The sequence below is a fragment of the Drosophila innubila genome, chromosome X (assembly GCF_004354385.1).
Source record: "Drosophila innubila isolate TH190305 chromosome X, UK_Dinn_1.0, whole genome shotgun sequence".
NCBI classification, from domain to species: Eukaryota; Metazoa; Arthropoda; class Insecta; order Diptera; family Drosophilidae; genus Drosophila; species Drosophila innubila.
The window spans coordinates 38,996,324-39,008,785 of record NC_047626.1 but is presented as its reverse complement, the minus strand read 5'-3'; the positions used below and the strand labels follow the sequence as shown (position 1 = coordinate 39,008,785).

The 12,462-nt window shown below is 33.1% G+C and overlaps 1 protein-coding gene across 1 annotated transcript in view; it reads left to right on the top strand.

Annotated features, from left to right (window-relative positions):
* LOC117779549 (ran-binding protein 16) overlaps positions 1-12,462 on the top strand; it is a 161,591-nt gene that overhangs the window by 112,565 nt on the left and 36,564 nt on the right. The gene's annotated exons all lie outside the window — the stretch shown is intronic.

Sequence of the window (12,462 nt, the reverse complement as noted above, 5' to 3'; positions counted from 1 at the left end):
GTTTTCAAATTAAAGAACTCTTGAGTAAACTCGATATTTGCAACTCGATCTATAATTTTCGAATGTATCGACAACTCGGTACTTTATTTGGTCGATATTCTATTCTAATATAAAATTCATTCCAAAGTTTGGACTTACATCACTAGAAATATCTTTATGACCAAAATAGTTTTTCGTACTAAAACTATATTTTCGACAAAGCGTTCCAATTTCAGCTTTATGATGTCGACCCCTTTATGTAAAAGTTTCGTATATTATATTTTTTCAAAATCCACTAAAATATTTTAGCAAAAATCGGTATAATTACGCCAGAATTTGACTGTGAATTTTACCGTATGTGAAAGTGTTTTACGAATACGCACGAAATTATCGTATGTCCCATACAAAAAATAATGTATTTTTAAGACAAAAGGTGAATGTGAGTTTTATCTGACCATTTTTTTTTTACCATTTTTATTTAATTTGCAGCCAATTCTATTCCTTTTTTTCATCACGTAATGACTGCATTGAATTAATTTATACCGATATTAAAATGTGAAAAATAGATTCTTAGACAGTCGAAATTAATGACCAATGATTAATGAAAACAACCATGCAAATCTTCATTTTGTATGGGAATTAAAAAGATTTTTAAAAAATAAACTAAGTAAGACTTTAATCTAATTTTTACTGGTGAATTCATCATAAATCACCCCCTATTTGGGGATTTTATCCCCTGTGCCCATTAAAAATGGGCAAAAAAGGGTATAATGTGTTTGGCAGAATGTATGTAACAGGCAGAAGGAGGCGTGGTAGACCCCATAAAGTATGTATATTCTTGATCAGGATCAACAGCCGAGTTGATCTAGTCCTCTCCGTCTGTCTGTCCGTCCGTCCGTCCGTCTGTTTGAACGCGTAAATCTCAGGGATTATAAGAGCTAGAGACTTTAAATTTGGTATGCAAATAAACAATTCAACAGTTATAAAATAGAAAAAAATATTTATTAGTGGGAGGCAAGTACCCCCGATGTGTTTGATACCAAAATTAGAACTAAAGTACAATGAGGAACATATGCTGCAAGTCAGCTATGCTTAAGCTAAAGCTTCTTTTTGAAAGCTCGTATAAAACGGCTTATGTAATTAAAAGTTCAATGGTGTGATTGAGATGCTTGGATTATGTTTACGTTACGGACTGCGCAAAAGAATTTTTTGCTTACGTTGCAAATAAAGCGTGAGAAGCTAGCTCGTTAAATGTTTACGTTACGGACTGCGCAGAAGAATCATTTCTTTAAAGCTGGGTGATAACTGATTGGAATGGAAGTCCAATGGGGAACATCGTTTATGATTCTGGAGAGAATTGTTTTGCAAGCTGGGAGATATTTAAGCTAGGGGATAACTGATTAAAACAGAAATCCAATGGGTAACATTGTTTATAATTTTGAAGAGAAGTTTTTTGCCAGCTGGGTGATAGCTCCTCCCTTTCTTATAAGGATTCGTCCCGATTCTTAACCCTCTAGTGCCCAAGACCGCCTCTAGACGGGTAAGGTTAAAAACACCGTTATTTTATTCTTTTCATTCCTTTTGACTCGGTTTTGCGTTTTTTCTAATTCAGGGGATACATACTAGAGCTTGCGCAAGCTGCTGTAGTCATTTGAAGCAGAAAATTTGTGCAACTCGGACGAAATAATTATCTTGTAAAAAGTGCAAAATATAAATATTTTTTTAAAATATTATAAAAAGTTTGCTGCTGGACAAAAAAATTTTACCGTGTTGCTGATAGTCTCAAGGACTCAAAATACGAAACCCATACTAAAAATAAGTTTTCGTTAGCTTTCTATTGCTTTTATAAGGTATCCCGTCTAGAGGCGGTCTTGGGACAATTCGGGAAAAAAAAAATTATAAGGTAAGTTTGAAAGTGGAACAACCTATGACATATTTAATTACAAATAATTGCTTCAGTAGACATGGGACGACGACAAGTGAATAAGCTATCAGCTCTTTCCGACGTGGAGATTGAAAAAATTTTAAATTCAATTGATTTTGACATTGATACGGACGGAGAAGAAGAATTGGAGGACGATTTGACTGATGATGTTTGCGAGGCAGCGCCTCCTGTCAATGAGAAAGATGAAGAAGGGATTGAAAAAGTGCTACATATGTCGAATTCTATGTTGGCTAGAGAGATTTGTGTAACTTCAAGCGGAAGTCCTATTCTTTTTGCAAAATTGTTGTCACCCTCAAGTTCGATTGCATCCAATTCACCTCAAGCACAGAAACGCAAACGCAAAGCGCCTGCTGATCATAATATTGCTCATGTTAAAGAAAGCACAATAGCTGAATGTGTAGGATCTGTTTGGGCTATCTACCCAAAATCACTTCTTTTCAAAAAGATGTTGTGGCGCCAAACGAACCTAGTCACGGAGAAATATGCAATATCCTTTACTGAGCCTGACCTCGGAGTACTTAAAAATCTGGATCCGCCATTCAAGTGTTTCAATTCTTTTTGAATGATACTATCATTGAGCATATCACTATGCTGCCCAAAAGGATGTCAATACTTCGTTTTCTACAACCAATTTAGAAATTCGACAATTTATTGGCATTTTATTTTTGATCTCAGTTTTTCGCTACCCAAATGTTCGTTCATATTGCGGGAAGTTCGCATTTGGAACAATTCAGAACACAATGTCAAGAAATCGCTTTGAAAAAATACTAGGTAATTTGCATTTTAATGATAATAGTAAGTTGCCCTTCAAGGATTCTGCCGACCACGATCCTTTATACAAAATACGGCCGCTCGTGAATCACTTCAATGAGAAGTTTCAGTCAGTTCCGATGCGCCAACGCTTATCTGTGGATGAACAAATGTGTGCAACGAAGATGAAGGCCTTTGGGTGGTGTCGACTTAATGGACGGACTTATTGGTCGATATAAAATTCCCGTAAAGAGCAACAAGTATACAAATCGACTATTTACACATATGCTTGATTTAGCCATGGTAAACGCTTACATTTTGTTCCACCGAATAAACCAGCCCGACGCTAATAACACAAAATACCAATTGCCAAACTTCCGATCAGAGGTCGCATATGTGCTTTGCATGCTACAAACTCCTTACCTGCCAAAAGGACCCGGGCGCCCGCGAGAAGTTCATGGAAAGGAAAATAAATGCACAGGGAAGAAAACTTTTCTTCCGATTAATGATGTACGTTATGATACCGTCGAGCATTTTCCAATGTTTTTATCACGCTCTGACAAAAAAACCTGTAAGCTTCCGGGTTTACTTCCGAAACTCAAATTGTCTGCCGTAAATGTAATATAAACCTGTGTTTTTCCCAGAAAAAAGACTTTTTCTATGATTTTCATCACAAATAAGTAATCAAACTTTTTGTACACAAATATTTGAAGCTTTGTGTATTTAAGAAACCTTAGTTTTAATTGTTATTTTATTTGTTTTTTATTTGTTTTTTATTTGTTTATAATAAAACGTGTAAACAAAAGAATTAATTACCTAATTTTTTGTTGGCCTACCTTCCCAAAGCCGCCTCTAGGCGGTCTAAGGATATAGTCCTATAAAACTCGATCCGTGCAAAAGTAAAAGTTTTTCTAAAACAAACATTCACTTTTGATACATACTGAATCCAAAAATAATTTTTTTCTTGAAAAACAAAATTTGGGCACTAGAGGGTTAATGACCTTAACTTTATTTCCTAAGACTTCTTCTCCATGTATTTTTTCATAAATGATTTGGCCCGTTTGGTAATTTTCGTTGTGATACCCTAACATTTATGCTTGAGCTGATTCTAGTTTATTCGGTAAGTTTGCATGATTTATTTTGTTAAATAATATGTCGCAAGGTTTTTGTTGGGTTGTTGATTGGATTGAGTTATTATATTCTTTTACTGCTCGGCAAATAAGCTCGGAGTGGTCCATTATATTGTATTCTTCGTGAATACAGCGAGAAATTTAAATTAATGTTGATTGAACTCTTTCTACCTGTCCATTACTTAAACTGTGCCGGGGATCGGCAAAATAAATTGTTATACCTGAACGAGACATGGATGATTTGAATTGTGCTGATGAAAAACTAGGTTCTGTTATATTTATTTTTGTTCAAATTTCGCAATTTCGTATGTGTTCTTTAAGTTTATTATATAATGAAGGCCAATAATAAAGCTTCAAAATTTGCCTAAGATTTTCGTCAAATCCTCTGTGAGCACGAGCATGTGTTTCTTCGATAATAATTTTTTGATCATTTTTGTTTTCAATGTCTTGCACAAATTTTCGTGTGAGAAGAAACTTATTGGTAAATGTACTTTTTAATTTAGTCTGAATCTCATATAAGTCTTCGAGACAACAATGAACGCCTGTTGTTAAATTTGGTTGCAGAAATTATTTAAGTATGTTAATTTAGTTATCTACTGTGTCGTATTTTATAATATGTATTGTTTTGATGAACACGTCGTATTTTTCGTGAATGGTAATTCTATTTTTGAAATAAGTAACTGTTGTTTGAATTGACTTAATGGTTTGTTGGTTTCTTCTAATACATTTTCATAGCTACTATTTGCAGAATGAACAGTTTCATTTTCGGAAGAAGATTCTTCTCCAGACAAGTGGTTTCTTTCAATGGATTCTTGACTACCTGTGATAGAAATGTGGTTAATAACTATCCTTGATAAGTCGTCAGCAACGACGTTAGTGGCATCTGGTTTAAAGAATATTTTATGGTTCAATTCTTCTATAATGGCATGCCATCGGTTCATTTTTAGATTAGGGTTTCGTGCAGAAACTGCAAATGAAAGCGGTCATCATCTGTGTGAATTTCTAAATTTGTGACGCCATATAAATAATTTCTGAGATTCTTTAATGCCCACACAATAGCGTATAATTTTTTCTCTTGAATTCAGAGTTTTGGAGACAAAGGCTGCGCCTATGGCGATATCTGAAGCGTCTGTATTGAGAACAAACCTTTTTGAATAATCTGGTTGGGTAAATTCAAGTTTAGCCATCAAGTCTGATCTTAGATTTTCGAAGGCAGAGAAAGCTTCTTCGTCTAATGATATTTCTGTTTTCTTAGACATATGTTTTGAAACCATTCCGTTATGTCCTTGTAATAATTAAGTAAGTGGTTTTGCTATGGACGCGTAATTTTTTACAAATTTCCTGTAATAACCGGTTAAACCTAGAAAACCTCGTAACTGTCTCAAATTCTCGGGTGGAGGATATTTTATAATGGCTTCTATTTTTTGAGAACCAGTTTTGATTATGTTGTGTGATACAATGTAGCCCAAATATTCAATTTCTCTTCTGAAGAAATTTGATTTTTCTGAAGATATTTTCATGTTTGCTTTAAAAATCTCAATGACTTCCTGTAAATCATCGAAATGTTGTTCCGGAGTTTCTGAAAAAACTATAATATCGTCCATATAAATGTGGCAAGTTTTACCAACTTTTTCGCGCAATATATTACCCATTGCCCTTTGGATTATGCTTGGTGCGTTTGCAAGCGCAAATGGCAAACGTAGAAATTCGTATTTACCATTGTTGATAAAAAAACGCTGTTGTTTCAATGTCGTAGAGGATACCGACATCTTACGACGTCTGCTCTATTTTGATTTTTTCCTTGAACGTTGTTTCCTCAGATTTATTTTTAATTCTTTGTTTTTTCGTTTGTGGGCCTTCACTTAATGACGATGATTTTGTATCTGATACATTAAAAAGGGAAAATGTTTTGTATTTTCCATTTTGGTAGTCAAAGTACGAAGCGACTGTGTAAGCTTCATCTGAACTCATAAAATTGCCTACCGTTTCTTGGGCATGCTTTATAAAGTTTATTTTCTTCTGTTTTGTTATTAAAATGCAAACTTCCCTCTGATAAATCGATTACTGCTTTGACTTCTTTCAAAAGATTGTAGCCAACCAATAAACCTGTGGCGTTTACAGTCTTTATAATTTTCTTAATTACTAACTCTTCTGCATTGTCGTAAATACCCTTGCTCACAAAACAAGCGGTGGCACCTGTATCTATTAATATTTTTACTCTTTTATTTATTTTCTTGTGTATCCTGTAGACGAAGGGGAGCTCTCCTGCTCTTCCTCTAAAAAATGTTCTTCTTGAAGGTTGTTATCCCACAAAAAAAAACCTCTAAACGAGGTAAAAGTCTAGTGACGAAAGCAATTTCTAGACCCAAAATTTCTGATATCCAATTTTGTGACGAACAAAATTCAGTTTAATCTAAAAATTTTAAATAAAAATATAAATTAATATAAAAAAACGAAAATAGGCATTGTGCACTGTGAGTAAAAAGGGTGATCTTCTTTGTACATAAAAATAACTTTTTGCGCAGTGCCGAATGCCAATTTTCATTTTTTTATATTAATTTATATTTTTATTTAAAATTTTTAGATTAAACTGAATTTTGTTCGTCACAAAATTGATATCAGAAATTTTGTCTAGAAATTGCTTTCGTCACTAGACTTTACCTCGTTTAGAGGTTTTTTTGTGGATATCAGAAATTTTGCAATTGCTTTTGCTTTTGACATTGTAACTTTATCATTAATGCAGGCAAATAGTAAAATATAAAAATTTAGTTGTTGAACGTATTTCATATTTAAAAAATTTTTTTTCTTTAATTATAAAGAAAAACTAGGGGGCCCCGCCCCCTGCTCGCTTTGCTCGCGTTGCTTCAGCCGAGCATACTATACTGTCGGAGACCTCGTACTTACTATGAAAAAAAAAGTTTTTCATACTAAGACTTGGATTTCACCCGATCGGTCCTATGACAGCTATATGATATAGTGGTTCCGATTAGAACCAACTTTGTTCAGGATATATAAGTCTTAAATACATGCATATTCTATTAGTTTGGTTACGATATCTAGTAAAACAAAAAAGTTTTTCATACTAAGACTTAATATTGGACCGATCGGTCCTATGACAGCTATATGATATAGTGGTTCGATTTGAACCAACTTTGGTCAGGATATATAAAACCAAGTTAAATGCATATTGTATTAGTTTGGTTAAGATTTCTCATTAAACAAAAAAGTTTTTCATACTAAAACCTAATGTTGACCCGATCGGTCCTATGACAGCTATATGATATAGTGGTTCGATTTGAACCAACTTTGGTCAGAATATATATAAAACCAAGTTAAATGCATATTGTATCATTTTGGTTAAGATATCTCATAAAACCAAAAAATTTTTCGTACTAAAACGTGATTTTCGACCGATGGAAAAATGTATTTATTCACTTAACAGGTAATATCTTCCGAACCCCTCAACCAAAATTTATGTTTCATATACCAAAAAACGCGAAATTGTACGTATTACAACATATTAAAATTTAACAAAAATCGTTAGAGCCGTTTTGTCAGAAATCGCCAAAATGTAAGCTAAAAAACTTTATTTCACCTGTAAAATGTTACCTGAGTACTTTAGAAAAAAAGTTTAAAGGTACGCGTAAAAGCCCTCAAACACACCTTTCTAATGATATATAGAACATATCTGTAGCTTCTATGGTTTGGAAACTGTTGAGATTTCAATTTTGGCGGGATTTAGCGTTTTCCCGCTAAACTAGCGGGAAATTGAAAAAGTCGTAAAACAAACATTTCTAGATTTTTGAAAAGGAATCAATCCCCATCATTACATTTAAGCTTCTTTAGCGCTTTGATGCAAACAGACAAACAGACAAACAGACAAACAGACAAACAAACTGACTTTTCATTTCATTTTGAGAAGTCCACTAAAATTTTCAAATTTATTTATCTTTTGAACCAGTTATCGGATTTGGGTGATTGAGGTATCAATCGACGCGTATTTTAAGTAGAATTTTTAAAATAATACATTTTACCAAAAGCCCCAACGGCCCCATAAGCTGCAATTATCAAAAATTTTCCCCTCCCACTTACACCCCCGTATCTCATGACCCAGGTTGGTTGGAAAAAGTTTTAGTACGCCATTTTGTAAGTTAGAACTAAACCTGTCGATCGGTATATAACTCGATCTGATCGGACAGTCGGCGCAAATTTTCCAACTTAGCTGTATATATAGTTAGTCGCCTTTCGCACCCTTCGTGCTGCTTTCGTCACTAACGCGAACTGCCGTCCGCAGTGATTGCAGCAAAAGAATGTGATTATTCAGATTTCTCGAGTGACAAAATAATATATTTCGAATTAAAAAAGTAAATCCTCTTAGTTTGTCGCTTCATTTTCTTGTCTTAAATGTGATAGGAAATGATTGGGGTGGATTTCTCGAATGGTATATTTAGTGGAACACTGATGCTAATTTAAAAGTATCGCCACCGATCTCGCTAGAAAGGATCTAAACAAATTAGATTATCTAAAAGCGGTCTTCTCCATTATTTAAGATAGGATTTGCGAAGGGATAGTCCAGATAGGTGTCTCCACGTATTAATTAATTTAAGATTTAACCGTTTTCTACAAAAACACGAAATATTACTCGTGCGTCTAATCATTTGACTAGAAAAGTGTGCCTTGTTTTGAACTCCCTCAGAACATAAAATTGAATTTTAAATTTTCCTAAATGTTAATGGTTGGTATTTAACTCCCTCAGAACATAAAATTTAATTTTAAATTTTCCTAAATGTTAATGGTTGGTATTTATTATATATTAAAGAGCTTAATTAAAAGATCAATCTGGAGTATTTTTTTAAAAATTGTTTTTAGATATCCCTCCAGAAATGTCAACCGCAGTCAAAAACTTGAAATTGATCAAAAACTCACATCTTGTGAAATTTTTTTCCAGAAACATTTTTAAGTTACTTGCTCAAACATTTTAAACATTTTTTGGCTGTTTTGCCAAAATTTGACTTCCAAAATCGAGTGTTTGAATTATAATCATTTTTTGACGAAATCTTACTTCAAAAAAGTAATGAATATGCAAACACTTAAACACTTGAACACTTAAATTTTAATAATAAAGCTTATTGGGGACTAAAAGAGTTAAAATATAATTCATGTGAAGTAAACAAAAAACATGGTGGAACAAAATGTCGCGTGCGAAAGTGATTAAAAATAAATAAAAAATAGACTACTTAATATATTTCAATCAAAAATAGACAAGATGCATTAATGCATTACATTCATAAAATAATCGCCTTAAAACTCCTTCAGGTTTCGCTGAAATTAGTATTTGAAGTGTACGCAGCGAGAATGACTGTTCTGTGTCGCATGCGAATGCCTTGTTTTTTTGTAATTTTAATTTTTAAAACGAACCATTGCCCAAAATCAACATCAACAGCAATTTTGCCAAAATTCAAAAATGTTTTGGCATTTGTTTTTTTTTTACTTTGAATGCGTAGATACATTAGAGAATTGCCCGTATGCATATTAGATGGTCTTATACATCCTGACCAAACTTTATTCAAATCGGCTTATTATATCATATAGCTGTCATTAGAGCAATCGGTCGAAAATTGAATGCTTTAAATCTTTGGAGTGCCGAACGTCTTCTTAATGTCAAACATTAATGTTGAAGATTACAATTGCGTTTAAGGCCAAAATAATAAAACAATCGTGAAAAAATTATGGCCGTTCGCTTGCAACACAAGGGAATATCGCACACAACTTTTGACGATGTCTTGTGCTATTTTTTGCTTCTAAAGATTTTTTTGAGTTGATAATCACTAATATAACTATTAAAATAAAATTTTCATAAATTTAAGTGTCTAATTTTTATAAAATATCACTGCGGAAGGCGCGCTAGTGACATAAGCAGCACGAAGGTAAAATTTTTAATTTTTTTTAAATTGTAACCCAAAATACGTGTCGGTTGATACCTCGATCATCCAAATCCGACAACTAGTTCAAAAGATAATTAAATTTGAAATTTTAGTGGACTTCTCAAAATAAGATAAAAAGTCAGTTTGTTTGTTTGTCTGTTTGTATCAAAGCGCTAAAACAGCTTAGATGTAATGATGGGGATCTATTCCATTTCCATTTGCTCTACGGCTTTTTGAAAAAACCGCTAGTTTAGCGGGAAAACGCTAAATCCCGCTAAAATTGAAACATCAACAGTTTCCAAACCATAGAATCTACAGATATGATATCATTGGAAATGTGTTTTTGCTTTTAGACGTACCTTTAAAATTTTTTTCTAAAGTACTCAGCTAAAATTTTACAGGTGAAATAATGTTTTTTAGGTTACATTTTGGCGATTTCTGACAAAAAGGCTCTAGCGATTTTTATTAAATTTGTAGTACGTAAATTTAGCGTTTTTTGGTATATGAAACATAAATTTTGGCTGAGGGGCTTCAAAGATATTACCTGTTAACATATATGTAACATATTGTTCAAATCCAAAAAACTTTTATTTTCATAGTAAGTACGAGGTCTCCGACAGTAGAGTATGCTCGATTGTAGAAACTCGAGCAAAGCAAGCAGGGGCGGAGCCCCCTAGTTTTCTTTATAATTAAAAAAAAATTTTTTTTAATATGAAAGAAATTTAACAACTAATTTTATGTATTTTACTATCTGCCTGCACTAATGATAAAGTTACAATGTCAAAAGCAAAAGCAATTGGTAAGAGTCTAATGACGAAAGCAATTTTTAGCCCCAAAATTTCTGACATCCAATTTTGTGACGAACAAAATTGAGTTTAAAATAAAAACTTTAAATAAAAATATGAATTAATAAATAATAAAACGAAAATTGGCATTCGGCACTGCGCAAAAAGAAATTTTTATGCACAAAGAAACTCACCCTTTTTGCGCACAGTGCACAATGCCAATTTTCATTTTTTTTTCGAATTAACAATTGCTTGAGTTTATAGATTCTGTAGAAGCGATGATAAAATTAGCTGTATATTTGTTAAGATATCACCACTCCTCAGAGTCAATCCCAATGTGGAAAGAGCTAAAGCACTGCATTATGGTAGGATGCTGAAGCTATATAAGAAATCAGTTGCCTCCAAATAAATGAGGAATACAATAATCACATTTTAAGGAGTCCCTTTGATGAACGGCCTTATGGGCAGTTACAATCCAAGGACTAAGAGCAGAAACTTTAAAAAAGCTATTCTACTATATGATGAATGAACATGAATGGCACTAATGCAAACATATTATACAAGTGGGTTCTTACATAGAAAATTTCCGACTCAAGCTTTACGATAACAGAGCAGCTGAAGCAAGCTGAGTTCCTTCTAAAATAGCAAAAGAACTTGTTTCCTTCAAGGAAATGACATGAAATGACTTAACCGGCTTATAGTCAATTTACACTGAGACCGGTAAGCAAGAAGCCTTAGCTTACGGCGAAAGTCGTTTACACTGATGAAAAGGCCGATATTTCGAAGTCTAATTGACAGATTGTAATTTGCTCATTATTAAATTTATTATAAATTGTACATAAAGTTTGTTTTTAAATGTATATAACGGATCCATCATGTATGTCCAACGACTGGTTGAATGCATAATTGAATTAATGAGGAATTGACGGTTTACAAAAAATATTTTAAATATTAACTGGCCTTTTTTTGTGGTGGTAAATCGATTTTAATCAATTTTTAGCCAGGGCTGCCAACTTTTGTCAAAAAATCGTCGTTAATAACGCCGTTAATAATACGGGCCCGCCTAGAAGCCTTTATATTTGAACCTAACTGTCCAATTTTTGTATGGTAAAGGCCTATACCGGCTTTTTTCGTTACGGCGTCATACCGGTCACAGTGTAAAAAGACTATTAGCAATCACTGTAAACGAGCTGTTCAAATAATTTTCCAATTTGGTTGAATAAAAAGGAAAAAGATGCATATAGTCAGTATTGTGGTAGAAGTAAATGCTCAATTTATACAAATCAGTCTCCCAAACTTCTTTTTGGGACTACCATTACAAAAATAAATATATTTTAAGACATCTAACTTAAAAAGAATACATGTGAAAAGGATTTTCCACAAATTACGTAGTAACGTTCAACTTAAGCAATTTTTCATTTAAAACTGCTTATAAATTGATATATTTTTTAATAGTCACTTTAATTTAAGTCAATTGCTTATTAGAATAGTAATATAAGTGATTACCAATTCAAAAAACACGTTAGTAACCAAAAATCGTCTACAGACGGTTATCAGTATTTTGCACATGACGGTCGTTGCAACCAACGGAATTATGAAATTTAAAACTTAAGCTTATTTAACATACTTATAAAATAAATATCATCTTGATTGAATGTCTATTTCGATTTTGCCTGTTAGAGGGTTAAGGACCGCCTACCTTTCGTCAAAGTAATGTTTTGTTTAACACAAGGCTGCCAACCGGTTCTTAACTGAAACGCTTCGGTTTGGATTTTTAAGCAACCCGAACCGAATCATGAACCGAACCTTTGATATTATAAACGCCGCGAACCCGAACCTGACCTGAACCACTTTCGTAAATAAAAGGTTAGGTTCGAAAAAAAATAATGAGATACAATAAGACATCTTGAATCTAATTTAGATTTTTGATAGGTTAGGTTAGGTTAAAC